This window comes from Cervus elaphus, chromosome 5 (assembly GCF_910594005.1).
Source record: "Cervus elaphus chromosome 5, mCerEla1.1, whole genome shotgun sequence".
In the NCBI taxonomy this organism is placed as follows: domain Eukaryota; kingdom Metazoa; phylum Chordata; class Mammalia; order Artiodactyla; family Cervidae; genus Cervus; species Cervus elaphus.
The window spans coordinates 128412781-128419781 of record NC_057819.1 but is presented as its reverse complement, the minus strand read 5'-3'; the positions used below and the strand labels follow the sequence as shown (position 1 = coordinate 128419781).

Sequence of the window (7001 nt, the reverse complement as noted above, 5' to 3'; positions counted from 1 at the left end):
AGGGCTAAACCCATTCTTTCTCTACTCTTCAGAGAGCACCCCGAGCCCCGGGAGACGGGGAGGGAGGGCGCTCGGGAAACAGGCTGGGCTCTGCGGGGAACGAAAGACAAACTTGAGCGGTAGCGCCACCTGCTGGAAAATCAGAGTTTTCCAGCAGCCAGCCATTGCAGGGGACCTGGGTTCAACCCCTGGTTGGGAAGATCCCGTGGAGGAGGAAATGGCAACTCACTCCAGGATTCTCGCCTGGAAACCCCCCTGGACAGAGGAGCCTGGGGGCTACAGTCCATGGGGTCGCACAGTCGGACATAACTGAGAACACACACATGCTCACGCACTAGAGCCTTGAGAGTTTTAAGGGGGGGGGGAAAGACAAACTAGAAGGAAACTGGAATGAAGAGAGCCAGTATGTGGGGGGCGGGGGAATCAGTAAGCAGTTGAAAGTGCAGTCTAGCTCCATTTCTGCCATTCCCCCCAGGCCTGAAGGTTCCCACCTGCAGAAGGAGGACCCCAGAGCGCCCTCCTGAGGTCCTGGCCCTCCTCGGGGCGGTGTCTAGATCTTGGAGGGCAGGGCAGAGGGAGCCAGCCTCCAGGGAGCTTCCTGCTCCAATTAAGGTAGCTTACAGATGAAATTTTATTTAAATAAGAGGTTCTGCAACCTACAAAAATATTTTGTAGGTTTTGCATTAAATACTTCACGCAAAGTACATAAACCTAGAAAAAAAATGATAAAGAAGAATAATAAAATGTGTGTGTGTGTTCCCCATCCAGCTTAAGAAAATTTCTTTAGTTTTTTTTTCAATTTTTAACTTTTGTTCTCTGATTTAAATGTAATATACTCGCTATAGGAATTTTACAAGATGCAGAACACTGAGAAAATAAAAATCACCATTATCTCATTACCTTACTGCTAATGGTCTGGTAACAATGTTGTTTAGTCACTCAGTCGTGTCCAACTCTTTGTGACCCCATGGACTATAGTCTGCCTGGCTCCTCTGTCCATGGGACTTCCCAGGCAAGAATACTGGAGTTGAGTTGCCATTTCCTTCTCCAGGGGGTCTTCCTGACGCAGGGATGGAGCCTGTGTCTCTTGCATTGACAGGCGGGCTTTTTACACCGAGCCACCAGGAAAGTCCTTCCTGGTGACAGTTCTTCCCTGTTTAGTCTGAATGTACTATTTTCCTGAAATTGAGATCTTTTTATACAAATCGTCCCTTTTATACATCATGACCACTTTCCTTTGAAAACTAATTTTGTATCCTTCCATCTCCCCAAGAAAATGACCCCCAAATACCCTTACTTTTGAACAGAGAGTTGGTTTTCCAAAAAGAAGCAGAAGCAGGAACTAGTGGATAGGGAAAACCTTTCTTGTTGGGCTTCCACCTGAAACAGAAACTAAATTGAGAGGTTGATAAAGTGCTTCCTGTCGCCTGACACAGGGCAGTATCTGGTGAGTAAATGTTGATTGATGATTGCTTCTCATGCGCCTGAAAGCATCTTGAGATAAGAGGGAAAACAGAAGCCGGTGCATTTGTGATAAGCAAAGATGCCCCAAATGCCTTCTCTTCAGCCCAAGCCAATTTCTGAGTCCAGGGTAGAGTCTCAACACAGACCAAGAGTGCTTATTGTCTGTTCTTTGTCATTGCATGTTTGTTTAAGCACTATTTGTCCAGAGAGTAAGACACAGCATAGGGTGCTTTGAAGGAGGCAATGAAGAAGCCAACATGGGCTTATGGGATGGATATCCTTTGACACTAAACCCTTTGCATGCAGCTTCCCATTAAGCAGTCAGCCATCACATCAAACGCTTATGCTGTGCAATGTAATAAATTATTTCTAATAATAATAGCTGATATATATTATCACAAATCGCACAGATCTGACCTCTTTCTACTACCTTCCCACCATTGGATGCCATGTAAAGATGTAAATTGTGCTAGCTTCGGCAGCACATATACTAACATTGGAACGGTACAGAGATTAGCATGGCCCCTGCGCAAATTCGTGAAGCGTTCCGTGTTTTTAAACAGATCTCCAGCCCAGGTTGGATGCATGAGACAAGGGCTCGGGGCTGGTGCACTGGGAAGACCCAGAGGGATGGGGTGGGGAGGGAGGTGGGAGGGGGGATCAGGATGGTGAATACATGTAAATCCATGGCTGATTCATGTCAATGTATGGCAAAAACCACTACAATATTGTAAAGTAATTAGCCTTCAACCAATAAAAATAAATGGAAAAAAAAATTTTTTAAAGATGTAAATTATCCAGAAGGAGATAACAGGTGACAGAGGTCAGCCCCCCTCAGCCAGCCCCTTTCTTACGACCTTCCACAAAGAAAATCTCTGCTTCTGTGTCTACCACCATCTGCCTCCATTCCCACCGAGACTCTTCCCCAGCTCTCCGAAGGAAGCAAAGTCCTGTCTGGATCGTGTTTTCAGGCACAGTCATTGCTTGGATCAAGCATCAGTTCCAGACAGCTGCAACATTCAGTTGCCTGCCCCTTGCCCCCAGGACTCCTCCCTGAAATCTGGATCGCCCCTTCTCCAGAGCTATGGGAAAACTGCAGGGCTGGCAACGAGGTCATGCAATGACTTGATACAGAACAGAAATAGACAGTGCCAGACTCCGGGAAATTATTCCAGACTGACTTTGTTTAGTGTGTCTCACAGCCAATGATCACCTCGCAGACTCCGATGCCACCGCTGATAAGACAGGACAAGACAGCTCTGACACCTGCATTGACCTCCCGGAGACGAGATGAGCCTGAGACCAAAGTCCCATCCTCAGAGCTCGTCCTGGATGTAGGTGGCCACAGGCAGTGCTGTGACCTCACTTCTAATGTGGCCGGGAGGTGTCAGGCCGCTGACACACACCTGACTCTCACAAGTCCTACCCTGTGTCACGAGCTCCCTGTGGAGGGAAGTATTTTTGTCCCTGTCCCTGCCTGGCATTTAGAGCAGGTAGATGAAATAAGGCCTCCCATCTGTTCCCACTTCTGAAATATCAGGTGAAAAGGCATAGTCTCTCTGAATCAAAAACTTTCCACGTTGAACCATTAACTGGAGACTTACCCTTTACTCTCCTTTTCCCTTTCCTCTCTTCCTTTCTTCTCCCTAAATTCCTCTCTTCCCAACCCTAACCAGTAGTTCCTAAACTCGTCCTCATGTTAGAGTCATCTTTTTTTGATTGTTTATTTAGTCTCTAAGTTGTATCCAGCACTTTGCAACCCCGTGACCTGCAGCCTGTCAGGCTTTTCCATCCATGGGATTTCCCAGGCAAGAATACTGGAGTGGGTTGCCATTTCCTTCTCCATAGAGTCATCATAGAACTTTATAATAATGCGTATTCCCACGCCTTACCTCCAAGAGATCCTGATTCAGAAAGTCTGGGGAAATCTGTATTTTTGATAAGGGCACCCAAACCCTCCGGTTCTAAGGAAACTCACCTGAAGTCCGTATGAAAACTATCAGTAGATGCCCTCCCTCCAAATCCAGGATTTGAAACTCAGTCTGTGTAAGGAGCTAGCACTACAGCCCAGGTTACTCACAGCAGTGCCTTCGATGAGCCAGACACCAGCACAGGGGTTCTCACACACGAGCCTCAGAGCTCGGCATGCTGACCAGAGCCCACAGGGAAACTGAGCCTCCAAGAGCCAAGTCAGTTTGTTGCAGTTGTTCAGTCGTGTCCAACTCTTTGCGACCCCATGGACTGCAGCATACCAGGCTTCCCTGTCCTTCACCATCTCCCAGAGTTTGCTCAAAGTCATGTCCATTGAGTCGGTGATGCCATCCAACCATCTCATCCTCTGTCACCCGCTTCTCCTCCTGCCCTCAATCTTTCCCAGCATCAGGGTCTTTTCCAGTGAGTCAGTTCTTCACATCAGGTGGCCAAAGTACTGGAGCTTCGGCTTCAGCCTCAGTCCTTCCAGTGAATATTCAGGACTCATTTCCTTTACAGTTGACTGGTTGGATCTCCTTCCAGTCCAAGGGGCTCTCAAGAGTCTTCTCCAACACCACAATTCAAAAGTATCAGTTCTTCAGTGCCTACCCTTCTTTATGGTCCAACTCTCACACCCATACGTGCTACTGGAAAAACCATAGCTTTGACTACACAGATGTGATATTGCTGCTTTTTAATTGCTTCCTTCAATAGAAGGGATGAAAAAAAATGTGGTCTCTTCATTCAACCAAACATACAGAGCAATCAAAACAATGAACCACAGCAACAAGCAAAATATAGAAGAATCTTAGCAATGCAATCTTGAGTCAAAAGAAACTAAAATTTAAAAAATGTATTTTGAGAAATGCATATAGATGCAACGAAACTATCTGGAAAAGGAAAGAAAGGAGTGATGGACACAGGAATCAGGATTATCATAACCTCAGATGCAGGAGACAAAATTATGGGTGGGTTGAGGGGAGGGAATATGATTACATATAGATCATTGTCAAGGTCCTAGCCTTTGGTTTGGCTTTGCAAGTTCTTATTGCATTATAATAAAAGAAGGAAGGAAGAGAGGGTGGGAACCATTCATGGGTGAATGTACTAGAACACATTGCTTTGATTATCCCAATTCTGTGCACCCTGAAGTTCAACTGAAAGAAAAAATGGGTTAATAGATGAATAAATAGTTTGAGATCCTCGCATCATCAGCTCTTGGAAGGAGGAACTGAATTTTCCTCTTCCCAGTTCTGATGCTCAGTTTTGTGCCTTGAGGAGAAAAATCACAAAGGAGAGAGAGTGCCCAGGAGCCCAGAGCACCTTCTGCCTCTTCTGAAAAATACCTGAAACTGAATCTGCTGATCCCTGCAAGCAGGTGGCAGGCTGCATTAGAGGGCCTGCTGGCATAGGATCGTGGCCAGGTGGTGTGTGATTTCAGCAAAGAAAGACCCTCAAAATATGATGCCTCCTACAAAGAGATGTACAACACACACCTGCTACTAACTATGGATAAGACCATTTGTTAGTTCTCACAGCCAAGTTGTTGTTTGTTGCTAAGTTGTATCCAACTCTTTTGTGACCCCAAGGACTGTAGCACACCAGGCTCCTCTGTCCATGGGATTTAAGAATACTAGAGTGGGTTGCCATTCCCTTCTCCTGGGGATCTTCCTGAAGCAGGGATCAAACCCAGATCTCCTGCATTGCAGGGGGATTCTTCACCATCTAAGCCACTGATGGGTAAGATCACTGCAGCTCTGACTTCTGTTCCTGCTCTGCAAAAATGTCCCCAGAACATGTTTCCACCTGTGAGTGTTGTCAGAGTAATGAGACCCAGATGTAGGGCTGGAGCGGTAAGGGGGCCCAAAGACTAAGGCCACCAGAGGGGTCCTTACCTGCCTGGCTGTCCCCACTGGGGCCAAATGTCCACAAGGAGGAGACAGTGAGCTACGGAGAGCTTTGAGCTCGGTAGAGAAGCCTGGCCTGGTGCTCCTTGAGGCTCACGGTCTGCGCAGCTGACCTATGCGCAAGACAGAAGGGCGCTCCAGTCCGGATGACCGATAGAAAGAGCCCCGCTTATGGATCCTAGCCATAGGGGTTGTCACACTTCCCCAGATTCCAGGGAAGAGAGGCACTGGGACACTGCCCAGAACTTGGCGGCAATCCCCTGTATGTGTCCAGAATGGGGTGCTAGAACAGAAATGGCAAGCCCACCAGCGTGTCTGTAGCCCTGGAGAGGCAAACCCTCTTGGCTTTTCCTCCCCTGACCCTGACGGAGTGGCAGGAAAGGTTGGAACTTAGAAAAAGCCCTGCATGTCAGAGAGTTTTTCCATCGATGGAGCTAAAAGCACTGAGTGAATCACCGGGTCCCTTTCTGAACCACAACTCTTGACTGATGATTCTATGCAAATGAGGCAGCTGCAGGATGTGGGATGCATATCAGCTTGGGGCCAAGCGGCGGGACTGAATCTGGCTCTGTCTGCTATCTGCATGATCTCAGTGATTAATTTAACGTCCCTGAACCAGCTCACTCCCACCATCTATAAAACCAGAAGAGCCTCCTCCAAAGGATCATTGGGTTAGATTAAATTAGACAAAACCTGCAAAAGAGACGGACAGATGGTGGTCATAAGACAGATGCATTCATTATTCATCCCTGTATCTCCCATAAAGCACCCAGTAGAGAAACTAAGAGAAGCCAAAGCAGCGAAACTACGGTTTCAGGAGAAGTTACCGCGACGGCTTTAGAGTGAATTTCCCTTATTGGAAGCTCTTGTCAGTTGTCAAAGGTGTGACTCCTTGGTGTGCTGGGACAGGGGAAGATACCAGTTGGGGGCCTTTCTCAGAAAGGAAGAGTCGGTGCTTGGAGATCCCTTCCTGGGTGAAACCCTTCCCACGGCCCTCATCTCCAGGCAGAGAGAATTGATCACCATCTTCTCCAGACCTGCAGCACTCATTATTCTCAGTATTATTATTCTCAATATATACCAGATGGTGGGATGAGCATTTCCTGTGCCTTATTTCATTTCATCCTCATGACAATCGCATGAAGGAGGGAAGTGAAGTCTAGCAAAAGTGAAATATTGAGTTGGCTAAAAAATTTGTTTCAGGTTTTCCATACCAGCTTATGGGAAAACCCAAACAAACTTTTTTTGGCCAACCCAATTATAGTGCCATCCAGATTAAAAAAAAAAAAAAAAACACAGCTGAGCTGGGATTCAGGTCTGGCTCTGTCGGTTCCAGCGCTGCACTGCCTCCCTGACAGCCCACCATGGCCCTTCTCACCTGGTGTGCTATTTCTGTATCTGTTAGTCACACCTAGCAGACTGTCAGCTCCTCAAAGGCAGGAAGCCAGAGGGTCTTCTATCTATTTATCTCCAGCACTCAGCATAGCACCTGGCCAAGAATGAATGAATGAACAATATTCTCCAAAGCCTCGAGGAAGGAGACAGCCCCATTGTTCCTCCCAGGTGGATATGATTCAGAACCTCCATCCTCATCCCAGCTTGCTGGGGGAGGGGGAGATTTGGGGGGAAGGACAGGTGGCTGGGTATACCATATACAGG

At 47.2% G+C, this 7001-nt stretch overlaps 1 pseudogene; it reads left to right on the top strand.

The window, feature by feature from the left end:
- Positions 1-1930: 1930 nt before the first annotated feature.
- On the top strand, positions 1931-2021 carry LOC122695840 (annotated as a pseudogene).
- The last annotated feature ends 4980 nt before the right edge of the window (positions 2022-7001 follow it).